This window comes from Rhipicephalus microplus, chromosome X (assembly GCF_043290135.1).
Source record: "Rhipicephalus microplus isolate Deutch F79 chromosome X, USDA_Rmic, whole genome shotgun sequence".
Classification (NCBI taxonomy): domain Eukaryota; kingdom Metazoa; phylum Arthropoda; class Arachnida; order Ixodida; family Ixodidae; genus Rhipicephalus; species Rhipicephalus microplus.
In genome coordinates, this window is record NC_134710.1 from 247,452,708 (window position 1) to 247,468,496 (window position 15,789).

Below are 15,789 nucleotides of genomic sequence, written 5' to 3' on the forward strand. Positions count from 1 at the left end.
GCTACGCTACACTTACACTTTCCCTTTCAAATTTATTGTTTACATATACGTCGCTTTTCTTTGAAGTGATTACCGCGGCGAAGTTATAACACGAACTAGAGCATGCCTGTACAAAGGAGGCCTCGATAACTCAGCCCTTCGAGAGCGAGGACGAGGCGGCGTCGCGACAAGAGACCTACGTAGCACTTGGTGCGACAGCCGGTGTTGTCATTCTGCCCACTCAGGTTTCTCAAAGCACGCACATGACGTTGCGTCACTTTCAATGAGAATTTAGGCGTCATTTTGCTGGGCAGGCGCCGACATTTTTGCTCAATGAGTCATTTGATACTTGCGCTTCAATAAAGAATGACGAACTAAATAATACACCAATATAATACGCTAAATATAAATAATAGTTCTGTAGTGTCCGATGACGTGCCACGGTTTACCGCACGAAGAACATGAAGAAAGTCTACATCCATGTAATGAGACAAAGGAAATGCTTGCTATGTTTACTACGACGTTCCAAGCAGTATCTTTGCAGCTTGAAAAAATGATGATTGATAATAATGATTGATATGTGGGGTTTACCATCCCAAAATCACCATATGATTATGAGAGACGCTGTAGTGGAAGGCTCCGGAAATTTCGACCACCTGGGGTTCTTTATTGTGCTCTTAAATTTGAGCACACGGGCCTACAATATGTCCGCCTCCATCTAAAATGCAGCCGCCGCAGCCGGGATTCGATCCCGCGGCCTGTGGGTGAGCAGCCGAGTACCTTAGCCACTAGACGACTGAGGCGGGGATTGAAAAAAAAAAATGCTACCAGTGGAAGAGGTGTACCACGTGCCGAGCTTTTTACAGCTTTAGAGCTTACATCTCACGCAATTTCACGGCATATTTGAAAATTCTTGCCAACAACCGTATTCCCCTCTCCTAAAATGGGGGGTGACGCAAAAGCTATCGTGTGCGGGCGCGTGTGCGTGTGCCCTTATCATTAGGGGCAAGACACGTATACCATCAGCGTCACTCGATCTCTCGGACGTCACGTAGCTAGAATCGAAAAAGAAAAGCGAGTTGTCACTCGCTTGTCTTTTCCGATGACCAGTAATTTTGGCGATGGTTTCCCTAAGAATAACAAAAAGAGACACACATCTAAATCAGACAACGCACGACAATGTTGATGACTGATAAACTCACCTTATATTGGTGTTGGCGTTTGATGTCGTTCTTGTGGAGCTTAGGTGTCGAGTTCCCGGTCACTGGATGATGAACCCTCTGTGAGCAGAAATATTTAGGCACGCAGAGGGGCAACTTATAAATCACAAATAATAGCACTTTTTTCTTTTGCAACATGCTGCCGTGCTCGTTTCCCCTCATTCACACCACCCATGCCATCTCTAGGCCGAAATATTGCTTGCAAATATTGTTGTAATATGATTACTATTACATGGTTGGCAAAGACAGTAACGTAGAGCACAGTCTAATTTGTATGTATGTACGTACAGTCGGTCAAAACTTTAGCTATAGTACGCAGCGGTCACCTTCTTGTTTGTCAGCGCCATCTCATGAAACTTAGTTTAAAAAAATTATTCGTTGACATATGCTTGGTGGGCATATTCTTGGCCTTTATTCATCAGAACTTACTTCAGCCATATGTCAAAGGTGCACTGAGAAAACGGCCACTCATACAAGATATCTAAAGATTTGGCCGACTGTACATGTATGCAGTACGGCACTTGTACTGACAACAAGCAGTCTGTTTCGATCGGTGAAAGAGCGAAATGAATGATAGGGATTCATAAAGCGACGAGGAGGGGGGGAGTGAAATTAAATTATTCAACAGTCTAAACACAATATTTTATTTCTTATACGGGTGCCTTACAGAGGAACGAAGAAAGAAATGAACAGAAATTAAATAAATTCGCAAACAAAAGCTTACGAATTGAAAGAAAAATGGAAGTGAAAAAATGAAAAATAAAGAAGGTCACCAAAAATATTGATGGAAATAAAAAGTTTGATAAAAAATTAAAAAGGCAAGGCCACCAAAAATAGAGATGGAAGAAAGCAGTTTGATAAAAAATTTAAAAGGCAAAGCTTCGATGTTCTGTTGAGCGCAATGTGGCGTACAATGGTTAAGGATTTTTTTTTTCAAAAGCAGTACCCCAAGTTAGTGGCTATGCTCTTGCTTTTACAATATCAGACCTTCCATCGCTGACTCTCGTGATCCCATGATACATACGCATGCTCAGATCGGCAACTGTGCCGAGCATATGTTAAAGGGCCCTTATACCACACCGACCTGAAGGACAAAAGTGTGAGTCTTTTTTTACCTTCACCATCCTTCCTACAGAGGTAATATTCTACTCGTTTGATATGTCTTCATAAAACGCGAGAAGAATGTCAGCGCAAAGCATGTCGGTATTTGACAATTTTCGGCTACGCGCTGTTATCTAGGCATGCACGGAGAGGAATTCACAAAACTTAGTGAAGTCGAATCGGTTGATCGTGCACGTTAGTCTTGCGATACATGACACAACGGGCGTGTGACTGCACTGCGAAGCAGGGTTGATGACAATTCACAGCTCATATTCCTTGTATATGAACACATAGAGAGCCTATTTTCTTGTGGCGGCATGTGAATAGACTACTGGCGTCACGAATGGCACCGAAAAGACGGAGAACGTCTGGAGAGAAAAACTCGTTCGTTATTGGCATTTTAGGAGGATATTAAGGGTCTCTAAAAATTGGTGCAATTGCACAAAAAAATACCTACCTGAATGAAACCATCCCGCACCACCTCTCCTTGCGACCTGATTATAATTCATTGTAATCACAACTGTAATGTGTTTTAAGCTCAACATGTTTCTCTGGGGTTTATCGTCACAAAAGGTCTCAGATTATGAGAAGCACTGTAATGGAAGCCTCCGGATAGTTTTTACCACATGGGGTTTTTTGACGTGCACTGACATGGCCCAGTACATTGGCTTCTAGCCTTTTGCATGCATCAAGATGCGACCACCGCCGTCAGGATCAAACTTGTGCTTTTAGGGTCGTTAGCCCAGTAGCTTAAGGACTAGCTACAGTGGTGGCATTACGCTGAACAGCAAGGAAGGACTGTGCCATTTATTGCTGAAGATATAACAGAGTTTATTAAGCTGGGACTGTGAAGTTTCGGGAAGTCCGCTGCGAAGATACGTATGTATAGTCCTGTGCGTGCTTCCTGTCTTCGCATTGTTCTTGCACCCTGGCCTTTTCTTTGTTAAATTACGCAAAGAAATCAGTTGTTGAATTCAAAAGATCTTGTTTGGGAATGACATTTCACAATGGCCGGTCGATTCTGCTAATATGAGTATCATCAGAATTGGCTGAAATTAGCTTTTAGGATCATTCATGAAGTATCAAGTTTTTGTGAATAGTACTCCACCTTCAGTAAGTTGTATAAAATTGTTCGCATTGAAAGAATAAAAGATTGCGCAACAAGTGTTCATTCAAGGTAGTGTCGGCGAAGTTCGACGCGGGTCATAACAATAGCGAAAGCCACCAGTTATTAGGAAACATCACTTACAGACTGAGTCCTATTGATTCGGCCAGGATGGCCTATTGGTTCGCACTCTAGAGCAGCCCGAAGCATCAGTCACGACCAACACTGCAAACGTACGACTCCCGGTACGTTATAAGCTATACGGTGAACTCCTCACGGCCTGTTTGTATTACAAAGCATGCTTGGGGAATCGAAATTTAGGTGAAGGCCCTTCGCAAAGCGAGTGGCACTGCACAAGTACATTGATTGAACTGGTATTGTTTATGCTAGAATATAACTTTTGTTCACTTTTTTTCTTGCCACCGCCAATCATTGTGAGTGATAATCGCGTGGTGCACTCATTAGCCTGAATCTAAGAGGAAAGTAATTTAGAGACAGAATTTCCTTAGTGTTTCGTTCATAAAAGCATTTTTAATGACCATCCAGCTCCGGTAATGCATTTACTAGTATTGGTGAGTGTCGGTTTAAGCTCAGAGTGGCCCGGAGGACGGTGTGCGCTCATCAGAAACACAGACGCTACTATGTAGCACGCGTGGCTTGTGGCAATGAAGAAACTATCGAAAACTTATTATATCACTGCCTGTCATTTGAATAGAAAAATGCATCACTTCTCTATGAGCGTTGCGACAACTGGACTGTAGGCTATACTTTTTTGGTACTGCTGCTACTGTAGAACACAGTCCTAATCTTATCTCCACCGTCCAGGCAGTGAACCAAACAATGTCATGCTTTTTGAGCTTGATCGACCTGCGTGAACTCGTATGGTTAAGTAATGCATTCCACTTGCGTGCACCAATTTACCCAACATTTTTCTGTTATTTTATTTTTCATCCTTCTGTTCATCTTTCCCAATCCACCAGCGTAGGACACCCCACATATATTTTCAGGTTGATTACCCTGCCTTCTGTCTTTGTTTTCTTCCTAGTATTGACAGACATCTGGTTTACATGCTCATCTAGCACGTTGACTATTTTGAGGTTGCGGGTGCAGTCATGCTGTAGGCCTCACTGCTAATATATTAGAAAAAACGGTGCAAAAAATGAACCTCCCGATATACGTACTAATCAAGTTTGAAGTGCTTAAAAAAAGAAAACGTGTACGATAGTCGCAGCGTTGCACCCAAGTCCACCAGAGTTTTTCTGCTTAAGATGTAACTTCAAAACAACAAGAATTACTTTTTAATTATATAACTAAATCTAACAGACGAGTCACTACGAAAGATGCTTTGTTCTAAAGGGCAAAACTTGAAAATGTAACGACTTGGAACGTCATAATAAGCAGACAATTAAGTGGCATTGATTGATAGACCTAAACGTCTTTTGATGAAGACTGGTAACTGCTTGAGCTGAGTAAATAGAGAACAGAATTTTTTTCTTTAAATTTTCTGAATAATTGAATGCGTGGCTAATGCGGAGGGTTCGGTGAATGCTTTGGGAGCCACCGTCTTGAAGTAGTTCTCTATTCAGAGACAAAAGCTTGTAATTAGCATGTTGATAAACCGACCTGTACGTGAGTGGAATCGGCTCTCTGGTGAGGTTGTGGATGCAGAGACGGTAACCTCATTGTTAGTGAATCTAGAGAGCCTGCAGCATGCCGTACCACTATATCACCTTCGGTGACGTTGCCTCATTTTTTTCTGGCTGTAATGTGACAATAGTACGCATTCACATATGTATTACGTGCGATTACATGCCATAAGTTCTATTATTCTTTTTTACGGCGCTTAAATTTGTGTGTTCGCGGCATTACTATAATTTCCGCAATTGATTTGCGGACATTCTCAGTGTGTTATATTTACTTTTATGTAACCCATTCCGACTTATCGAGTCGTTCTGTAGCCAACAGGAACCCTGTAAATAAATAAATTGCTAAAATAAATAAATAAAAGAAAAATTAACAAATGTGTAATAATAAATACATAAAGAAAATAAAGACATTTTGGCTTTCCTAAAAAGGCCAAAAAAAAAAAGCTGCTGGTGTACGACTCTGATGCTACCGTGTAATGTTGATAACAGATGCACGTGACCAGTTTATAAGAAGTTTTAGCACCTATAAGTAGGCATCTGTTGTTATCCAGCAAAGAATTATCACAATATAGCAAATAAGAAAGTCCGGTATTTCTTTTTTGTTTTAAATGGCGTTCTAACAACTCACGTAGTGTGAACGTTTCTCTATGAGTACCCTTCTAATTCGCACAAGAGACTGCAATAATGATAATTTTATTTGCTCTAGAAAATCACTTAGCGTACGATTCTTTTCAAAATGAAAAAAAAAAGCTTTCATAGATGTAGACCTTTTCGTAGAGCGAGAAAATCAATATATTAATATGGATGTTCAGAGATGCGTGCTTGCAAAAAAAATACTCTCATTTTAATGCATGAGAATAACTCTTCCTGCTGAAAGTTATAACGCTCATATATAAACACTAATGCGAATTTAGTTGAAGGAACGAATGGCAACGCGAATATTTTGAATCATGGCACACTTTTCTTGTTTTTGAATATGCCTTGCGTGAGAAACTAATAGCGGACAACTTGATTTCTTATGCTAACATTGGGGTGCTATTTTTTGTGCTCAGTACTTGACGTCATGCGTACCATGAACGCTTGAACCACGAACCTGGACTTGCATGGATGTGCTTTGACTAGAAGAGCACGAAACTGTGCACTCTGCTGCGTTCTCATAACAGTTTTACAATGTTTTGCAAATGTAGAATGAAAAAAAGCTGATATTTTATTCCTGAAGAAATTTACTTGGAACAAACTAAATAATAACGAAGCATCAAACGCGTGAAGTAACAATTAGCAGAAAGGGTTAGACTAAATTTAAGCTATATTCGGCCAAAGTACAGGGCTTCAAAATGTGCGACAGTAAATGACACCGCAGTTACCAAGCACCTAGAAAACTACTTTCTTAGTGTACGAATGTAAATTTGATTCAGCTTGCACGCATTTAGACGCGTTGAATTTAGATGTTCAGTACAATGTGTAAATGTACAAAATACCACCGTATTAATTTATTATGTACATTACAGATGTGAGATAATGTACTATTTCAAGTATTTGATTCAACGTGTCTTTAGAGGTGTACAACGTCTTCGTCATATTTGGAGAATATTATGCCGGTACTGAGTAAACAAGAGTATGAAAACCAAGTAGCAGAAGGCATATGATATGTAAAGCATCTATACAAACAAAAATTCTTGCAACTGAGATATATGAGAGTAGCAACGTAAGGGATTGTACAGAACGACAAAGTCTTAAACCAAACACTAATAAAAATGAATAAGTGCGTCATTACATCAAAAGCTAGCCAGTAAAATAAAACGTTAAAAAATAAAATCATGTACCGCCAGAGGAAACGACATGCATATATCATGCTCGCCATTTCTACTCTGGACACACATAACGCTATCAGCAGATCGAAATATATTCTGATCCTTCCAAAAAAAGACAGACATATAACACTTCTTGTTTTAGCGGCAGGAAAGTTTGCCAGTCGAGAAAAAAATTTTAAAACTGTTTTGTTCTTACCTTGGACACCCCGGAGCTTGATACGAGCTTTCCAACATTCGCACAAGATCGAGATGACCGCTATGTATGTTCCGCCGGAATATAATAATAAATTCAATGACAAAGTCCAGATTTACGCAGTCCACGGCAACGATTGCTGTGATTATTGGTCAGCCACGATGCCACCCTGAACACACCGAAACTTCGGCTAAAGTAGCGGCTCCCGCAAGCAACGCGTGCAGTGCGCGCCGGGGAAGTTCGGGTCGAACAAACTTTAGGAGGAGGCAACTGTGCAGGAGCGCTGCGAAGACCGGAGCACCTCGACGGAGCTGCGAACCTCGTGAAAGCTCCGGGCGCAACTCCGCGGCTCGCGGACCGGGGCGCCGGCAGTGGGGTACGCTCCGCCGCGTGGCGCTTCGGTCTCGGGAGCCGCCCACCACGCGCACACAGCTTTTTCAATGCTCTGCGCGCCACTGCACCTGTGAGCCGATCACGGTGCGTTCACTAGCATGTGTGGTACCGCTTATCCGCTCTACGTTATCGAAGCTTTACGGCCCGCGTTTGCGGGCTGTAAAGTTCTTGCACGAGAATCATGCGAGCTGGTTCTTGCCACTCGAGACGTCAGAACTATTACAAAAGCCGACAGATGACTGAATAACCGACAGTTCTTTCTTAAAAAATACAGAAAAAAAAGAAACGAAGATAAAAAAGGTCTGGTGAGTTTTCTTTTTTTAAGCTTCAGTCCGTAGCAGAGGACTGTTAGAGCTTTGGCCTTTTTCTAGAAGTGTTCCCCACTTCCACTCTAAGTTTCCAGGAATGGTTTTCTATTACCTGGCACCTTTGCTGTACCCAATTTTGCTGTCAATAATTACTCTTCGAGTAGACTCCTACAGCGATCAGTTGGAAATAGTTTATTGCTGGTGACAGGTAACAGGTTAGTGCTCCCAATCGAAATTATATGGCTATATGATGATTTCATAGCGTTGCATACCCGCTGGCTTTTTGTTCAATAGCAAAAAGTATGTAGGCGTTCATCCAACTCGCTTCAAAACAAAACAGAATGCTCGTATTGCACAGGTTTGTTATTATGCGTCACAACCAGCAGCCAATATTGAAGCAGGAAGAGGAGCTTATAGCGCTGCACGAGCCAGTGATCAGCGTAAAAGTAATAACATGAGAAAAAAAGAGGATATGAAATACAGCTCCATGCTATGCAAAGAAACAGGACATAACAACTTTGCTTCATCGCTTTCATTTTTTAAACTTCTTGTGAAAAAAAAAAGGTTTGCGTCAAACTTATGCGTATCGCCTGCCCCCTCTTGATAAAAAAGCGAACACAGTATGTTTATAAAAAAGATGACAGCCGTTATTTTCTCGTTTAGAAGCTGTGCTTCAGGTTCTAGCCTTATCTGGAATAACAAATTGAGTTAGTGGATAACTTTATCGAATGGTCTAGCGCAGCAAGAAAAAATAAAGACATGTTGCAAAATAGGGCAAAAAGACAGGCTACATTGGTGTTTTACCGATAACTGAGTCGTAAATCGTGGCTTTTCAGCCTTGCCAGCTGAAAACTATGTCAAGGTCGCTTGCAATTCGCGTTACCATTCACCACCAGTTAAAGTTACCTTAGGCTTCCTCGAATCTGCTAAATGGCGAAAAATTTTAAGAAATTAAGGCTTCCGAAAAATTCCACCTATTTTTATAGCATATCCGGAAATCGTGGACATTTGCCCTTCAGCTTTTTTTAGACCTTTGCTGCAGCACACTACCATATTTGAAAGGCAGACGTTTTAAAATAATTATATCTCAATATATCAGCCAAGTTTCAAGAAGTGTCAAATAACATTGAAGTTTTGAATTTATAGGGTTATTGAAGAATAAAATGTGCGAAACAAAGCTTCTTCGTTGGTTTTTTTTAGTTACACTGATGTTTGGCCAAGAGCATGCGGTGAAGCCACACTCCATGGGCCCGTGGTTCTAATCCTCCCAGAGGTGTGCGATGCCATGTTGAGCAACACATCAATGTTACTTGAAATCGAAGTGGCTTAATGTGTAATAAAGTGTGGAGTATAAAATACAAGCTAGGAAAAGGTGGAATAACGGGGTATTCGTGTAAAGGGTAGTCTATGGAAGGTAGGTGATATAGACTACCATATAAATTATCCTATATAAACGCAATGTGCGACTGTCTTCATCTTCATTATATTTATTAACTATGCCGACATGGGTATCAAATGAAAGCAGATTGCAAGTGCTTTGCGATGGCACGCGTTTCATAGACATCGGCTCACGTGAGTAAGTCATGTGACTTCGTGAATCTTTCAACAGTTCATGGGTAGTCCGCAACCGTATCTTCATGGATTTCAAACGAACAAACTTCGAAGCCCCTCTTCAATAGTATGTGCGTTCCGCACGTGCGACATCGAGAAAAGTGAGTCACGTGAATATGTGAAACTTCGTACCCCTTCATGAGCAATTCTCAACTATGCCAAAATGAGTGTCAAACGAAAGAATTGGCGAGTTCTTTGCGATGACACGTCTTTCGCGGATGTAAGGCCAGGTGAGTATCACGTGACATCGTTTATCTTGCACCAGTCTACATATGGTCCCCAACCACCGACATAAATATTAAACAAACGGGCTTTGAAGCTTCTCTTCGAAGCCCGTTCGTATGTGTGTGGCGTACGCCAGACGTCGACGAAAACCGAGTCACGTGACTATGTGCAACTTCGTCCCTATAAATAGGTCTGGTATCAAACGAGTCTCGCCGTGGTGGTCTAGTACATAAGGTACTCGGCTGCTTGCTCACAGGTTGCCGGATCAAATCCCGGCTGCGGCGGCTGCACTTTTGACGGAGGCGAAAAGGCTGTAGGCCCGCGTGCTAGATTCTGCAGAACGTTAAAGAACTTCAGCTGGTCAAAATTTCCAGAGCCCTCCACTACGTCCTTAACCATATCGCCCCGTTTATTCCTCAAGCATTGCTATCTCCCCATTACAGTGTACGTAAGTCTCAGCGCAAAAAGCGCCCGCAGTGTTCGAGAAGCTTGATTGATATGTGGGGTTTAACGTCCCAAAACACCATGTGACTAGTGTTACAGAAACTTCCGGACTGCAGTAGATTCATTCGTTAAGATCACACCCACTTCGGGAACAATATACATTATTTTGGAACTTACGTGGCCGCTAGCAGTGGCGCTAGAGTATTCAAGGACACACGTATAATTGCTCACTCGCTTCACCGCTTCTCAGCTGTTCGACAACCGACGCTCCGTTCGTCGCTATCAGTGGAAGTCTGCTATTGTAATATGATTTTTCGTTTAGTGGACAAAGGTACGCCCAAATAAACATTGTGATCTTAACCACCAGTCTCCTGCCTTCGGCCACGTCACGACCTCCTGACACCTGGTGGAGCTGCTTATATTGCGATAGCCATTACATAAACACGTTCATATATATATATATATATATATATATATATATATATATATATATATATATATATATATATATATATATATATATATATATATATATATATATATATATATATATATATATATATATATATATATGAAAACACATGAAAATTTATAAAAAGACTACGGCACGTGGAATTTAACGTGGGACCTCTGCGTCATGAATGCGAGGCGTTAACCACTGAGCCACCGAGGAGAACGTCTTTTAACGTTCAAACAGCACGCTATTTATATCAGTTGCCTGTGCTGACGAGACTTAGGGAGAATCATCGTGTTTTCAGCATTACCAGCAAGATGGCGCTGTGAGCGCGCGTCCCCACATCGCACGGCGATACGCGCTCTCATCCTCCACGCGTACTTTGCCCCGCATATAGGCAGGGGCTGACGCTCCCTCGCACACCCTTATCTCGCGGGGAGGATCGCGGGCAGGTCGCGGCATCAAATCCTGGCTGTGGCGGCTGATTTCCAATGGAGGCGGAAATGTTGTAGGCCCGTGTGCTCAAACTTGGGTGCACGTTAAAGAACTCCAGGTGGTGGAAATTTCTGGAGCCCTCCACTATGGCGTTTCTTATAATCACACCGTAGTTTTTGGACGTTAAATCCCACAAATCAATTATTGCATTTCGGATGGAGGCGAAAATGTTTCAGGCCTGTGTGCTCAGATTTGGGCGCACGTGAAAGAACCCCTGGTGGTCAAAATTTCCGGAGCCCTCCACTACGGCATCTCTTAAAATTATATGGTGGTTTTGGGACGTTAAACCCCACATATCAATCAATCAAGTGGAATCTTGGCGAGCAGAATACCAGAGTACGCCACATGGAAAAAGCGCAGCAAACCGACGTAGCCATGATTAAATGCCATGACCCAACTCCAACGCAAAGTGATAAACTAGCGACTTCGACGTTCTCATCGACGGCCACAACGTCACCGCTCTCGTCGATACTAGAGCCGACTCTTCCTTCATCAGTGGATTGTTCGCTGCGAAGTTGAAGCAAGTTAGGACAGCTTGGGAAGGCCCCAAATTCCGCACTGCTTGAAGTCATCTAGTAACACCGGCAGAAATATGCACTGGGAATGTCACCATTAAGAGATATATTTACTCCGAAAGCTTCCTTGTCCTACGGCGTTACTCTAGAGATGCCATCGTTGGCATAAACTTCTTGTGCCTCCATGGTGTGGTCATAGACCTCATAACAAAGTTATCAACAAAAAAGCACTACCACTGCACATGCCGTCAGGGAAACACGCCTCGAATGTGCTGGAAGAACAAGCCACCATTCTGCTTAGCTTTAGTGTCATTATTTCAGTCGACACTCTAAGATCACATGACCTTGAATGCGTTGTTAAAGGCATCAGGCATTTGTTGGTCATCCGCAATATTTGCGTCACAAAAAGATTCGCCGAGCTGCGGGGAAGCGAAGCAACAGTTTTGCTCACGAATTTCAGCAACGAGCATAAGTACGTGAAAAAAACACAATGTTCGCATACATTGAAGAAAATGTTGAAGCCACCAATACTTTGGCCCTCACCGATTCTGCGAAACCTGCACACAAGGACCAAGCCTCTTCATCAGCTTTCAACGTCAATCCGAGCCTTCCAAACCACAACAAGAACATCTCAAGACCCTGCTTCAGCAATACAAAAGTTGCTTTCATCGTCATCAAATGTTCAGCAGAACCTATTCGCGAAACGTCGCATCATAACGGAAGAAAATGCCACACCACTCCCCCACAGTATGTACTGGGTTTCGACTAGAGAACGCGAAGCCGTAAAATGGCAAGTCGACGAAATGTAATGCGATGGCATTATCCACCGTCCAATAGCCCGTGGGCGTTCGCTGTGGTGAAGAAGGATAGAACCCTATGTTTCTGCGTCGATTATCGCCGCCTGAACAAAATCACGTAAAGGACATGTATCCTCTCCCGTGGCTCGACGATGCGCTGGACGGGCTGCATAACGCGAACTACTTTTCGTCGGTTGACCTCAAGACTGGCTATTGGCAAATTGAAGTCGACGAAAGAGAGCGAGAAAAAACATTATTTATAACAACAGACGGCCCTTTCGAGTTTAAGGTCCTGCTCCTCGGTCTTTGCTCGGCGCCTGCCACTTTTCAACGCGTTATGGATACAGTACTGGCAAGATTAAAATGGCAGTGTGATATTGTTTACTTAAATGACGTCGTCAGGTTTACAACTTCGACGAGCGTCTCTGGCGCCTTCAAGACCTCCGGATTACCTCTGAAGCCAGAAAAGTGTCGATTGGCATACTAAGAGCTCTTGTTCTTAGGACACGGGATCACAAGTCTGGAGTATGTCCCAACCCCAGGAAAACAGCTGCCATCGCTGACTTCTGGTCGCCCATAACCAAGAAGGCAGTGCGTCGATTTTTCGGCCTGTGCGTCTACTACAGGCCGTTTGTCAAAAACTTCGCCCACACTGCCGATCCACTCACAAACCTCAGCAGGACCGACGTAGAGCTCAAGTGGAAATTGTGACAGTAGGAAGCAAATCAAGAACTAAAACAGCACCTACAGACGTTCCCGTTACTTGCGTATGTTCACGAATTCACCGACACAAAAATACACACCGACACAAGCAGTGAATGATTCGGTGCCATTCTTGTGCAGAGGACTGAAGGACTGGAAAGGGTTATTAGTTACGTTAGCTGGTCGCATTCCACAGCAGATGCCGATTATTCCACAATGAAAAAGGAGTGCGTTGCCATCATCTGGGCTACGTCGATATTTTGCCCCCCCCCCCCCAGGCTCTATGGCAGGCCATTCAAATTTGTGAGTGACCACCGCGCCTTCAGTTGGCGAGCTACCTCAGAGCCCTTAAGGTCGCCTTGCACAGAGGAGTCTGCGGCTGCGGGAATTTGAAATCATCGTTGTTTAGAAGCCCAGCAGAAAGAACTCCAACGCCGACTGCCTCTCTCATGCCCCTGTCGGTCCACCACTACACGATTGCCTGGATGACGACTGCTTCTTAGGAACGATAACTGCCGACGACTTCGCTGAATGACAGAGAGCCGACCCGCAACTTAGTGACCTAGTAGAATATTTTGAGGACAGGACCGCCGCTATTCCGAAGGTATTCAAACGCGCACTTGCGTCAATCTTGATGTGAACTCTTTACCAAAAGTAGAACTTCTCACTGCTTCGAGCCAAGTACCTTGTTGGGCGGCCTTCAGCTCTGCGACCAGAACTACACTAGGACCTGCACGACGATCAGAGGGCAAGACACCTTAATGTTTCCCGCACGCTCATGAGGAAATAAGAAAGGTAATACTGGCGACGTGTTACCACCGACGTCACTCAATACGTGAGTACATACCTGAACTACCCGCGACGCAAGACAGCGCCGACAAGGCCAGCGGGATTTCTGCAGCCCATTGAACCACTTCAGCGACCATTCCAGCAGATCTGCATGGACTTGCCGGGGCCGTTCCCGGCGTCAGATGTCGGAAACAAGTGGAACGTCGTAGCTACAGACTACTTTAGACCACTACACCGAGACAAAAGCCCTGCCCAAAGACAGTGCATACGAAGTGCTTACGTTCTTCGTAGAAAACATCGTACTACGTCATGGTGCCCCAGAGGCGATCAGGCGATCTTGGCATACAGCTAGACAAGCCAGCACCGGATGAAAGCGTACTACCCACAGACCATTGGCATCACCGGTGGCTAAACAAGACCATCGCAAACATGCAGGGCATGTACGTCGACGTCGAACGCAAGATGTGGGACACGATCCATTTGTATTCGACCTTCACACACAACACGGTGGTGCAGGAGATGACGCAGGTGTCTTAATACAAATTGGTCTACGGAAGAAAAATGGCAACGACGCTTGACGGCATGCTCCCAAGCATCGCTGATGAAGAAAGCCTCGACATTTCCATCTACCTTCAGCGCGCTCAAGAAGCTCATCAACTTACCCGCCTGCGCATCAAGAATCAGCAGACGACCGAAAGCTGCCTTTACAATCTTCGACGAAGCTTCATAGAATACCAGGCCGGTGACCGCGTTTAGGTATAGACGCTGATATGCCGACGAAGACTGAGTGATAAAACTTCTTCGATGGTACTTCGAACCGTGCAGGGTAGCTCAACGTCTCGGTGCGCTCGGCTACGAGGTTGTCCCCGACAACACCACGAACACTCAACGACGTGGTGCACGACCTGAAGTCATCCATGTCGTGCACCTCAAACTATTTTGTGCGCGTTAACAAACCTATTGACTACATGTAATATTTGTTGTTTCTCTGTTATTGGGGTTCTTTGGTGTTACCTATTTATTGTACTTTCTTGCTTTATTGTTATTTTCGGCATGCGTCTTTCTTCCGTAATTTGTTTTAAGCATCGGAACGATGTCTTTTTCAGAGGGAGGTACTGCCACTTTCTTCACTCAAGTTTTGTTAAGGGCCCGTTACACTGTACGTGATAATCAGCGCAAACCACGCCTGCAGTGTTCAAAAGGCTTCGAGACTGTAGGTGATGATCTCGTTAAGATGCGCAGGTCACGGGTTCGAATCCCGGCTGCGGCGGCTGCATTTCCGATGGAGGCGGAAATGTTGTAGGCCCGTGTGCTCAGATTTGGGTTCACGTTAAAGAGCCCCAGGTGGTCGAAATTTCCGGAGTCCTCCACTACGGCGTCTCTCATAATCATATGGTGGTTTTGGGACGTTAAACCCCAGTTATCGATCTCGTTAAGATCACGCCCACTTCGCGAACATCACAGATTATTCTGGAACATACATGGAAGTTAGCGATAGCGTTTAATATTCGACGACACGCTTATAAATATCGACGAGCTTCACTGCTTGTCAGTTGATCGACGGCCGATGCTCAGTTCGCTGCTAGCACTGTAGGTCCATGGAGGCGGAAATGTTGTAGGCCCGTGTGCTTAGATTTGGGTGCACGTTAAAGAACCCCAGGTGGTCTAAATTTCCGGAGCCCTCCACTACGGCGCCTCTCATAATCATATAGTGGTTTTGGGACGTTAAACCCCACATATCAATCAATCATCATCAAGCACTGTAGGTCTGCTACTGTAATACAATTTTCTGTTTACCGGGCTTCAGTTAGCCCAAATAAACAGTTTCATACAAACGCCCAGTCTTCTGCTTTCGGCCACGTCACGCCCACGTGACACTTTCGACCTGGATATCAAACGAACAATCATCAAAGCAGCTCTTTGATAGTGCAACTCCGCTGGATACCACGTCTTTAGAAGCTCGTTGTTTGGTACGATAATCGCAACACCTTGTTGTTTGAT

The 15,789-nt window shown here is 43.9% G+C and overlaps 1 long non-coding RNA gene across 1 annotated transcript in view; it reads right to left on the minus strand.

Annotated features, from left to right (window-relative positions):
• Positions 1 to 7,412, minus strand: part of LOC142776054 (uncharacterized) — a 100,975-nt gene extending 93,563 nt beyond the window's left edge. The window contains exons 1-2 of the long non-coding RNA XR_012887263.1: positions 7,059 to 7,412; positions 1,182 to 1,259 (exon numbers count right to left, since the gene is read on the minus strand). This is a non-coding gene — a long non-coding RNA (uncharacterized LOC142776054). The remainder of the gene's footprint in view (positions 1 to 1,181; positions 1,260 to 7,058) is intronic.
• Between the last annotated feature and the right edge of the window lie 8,377 nt (positions 7,413 to 15,789).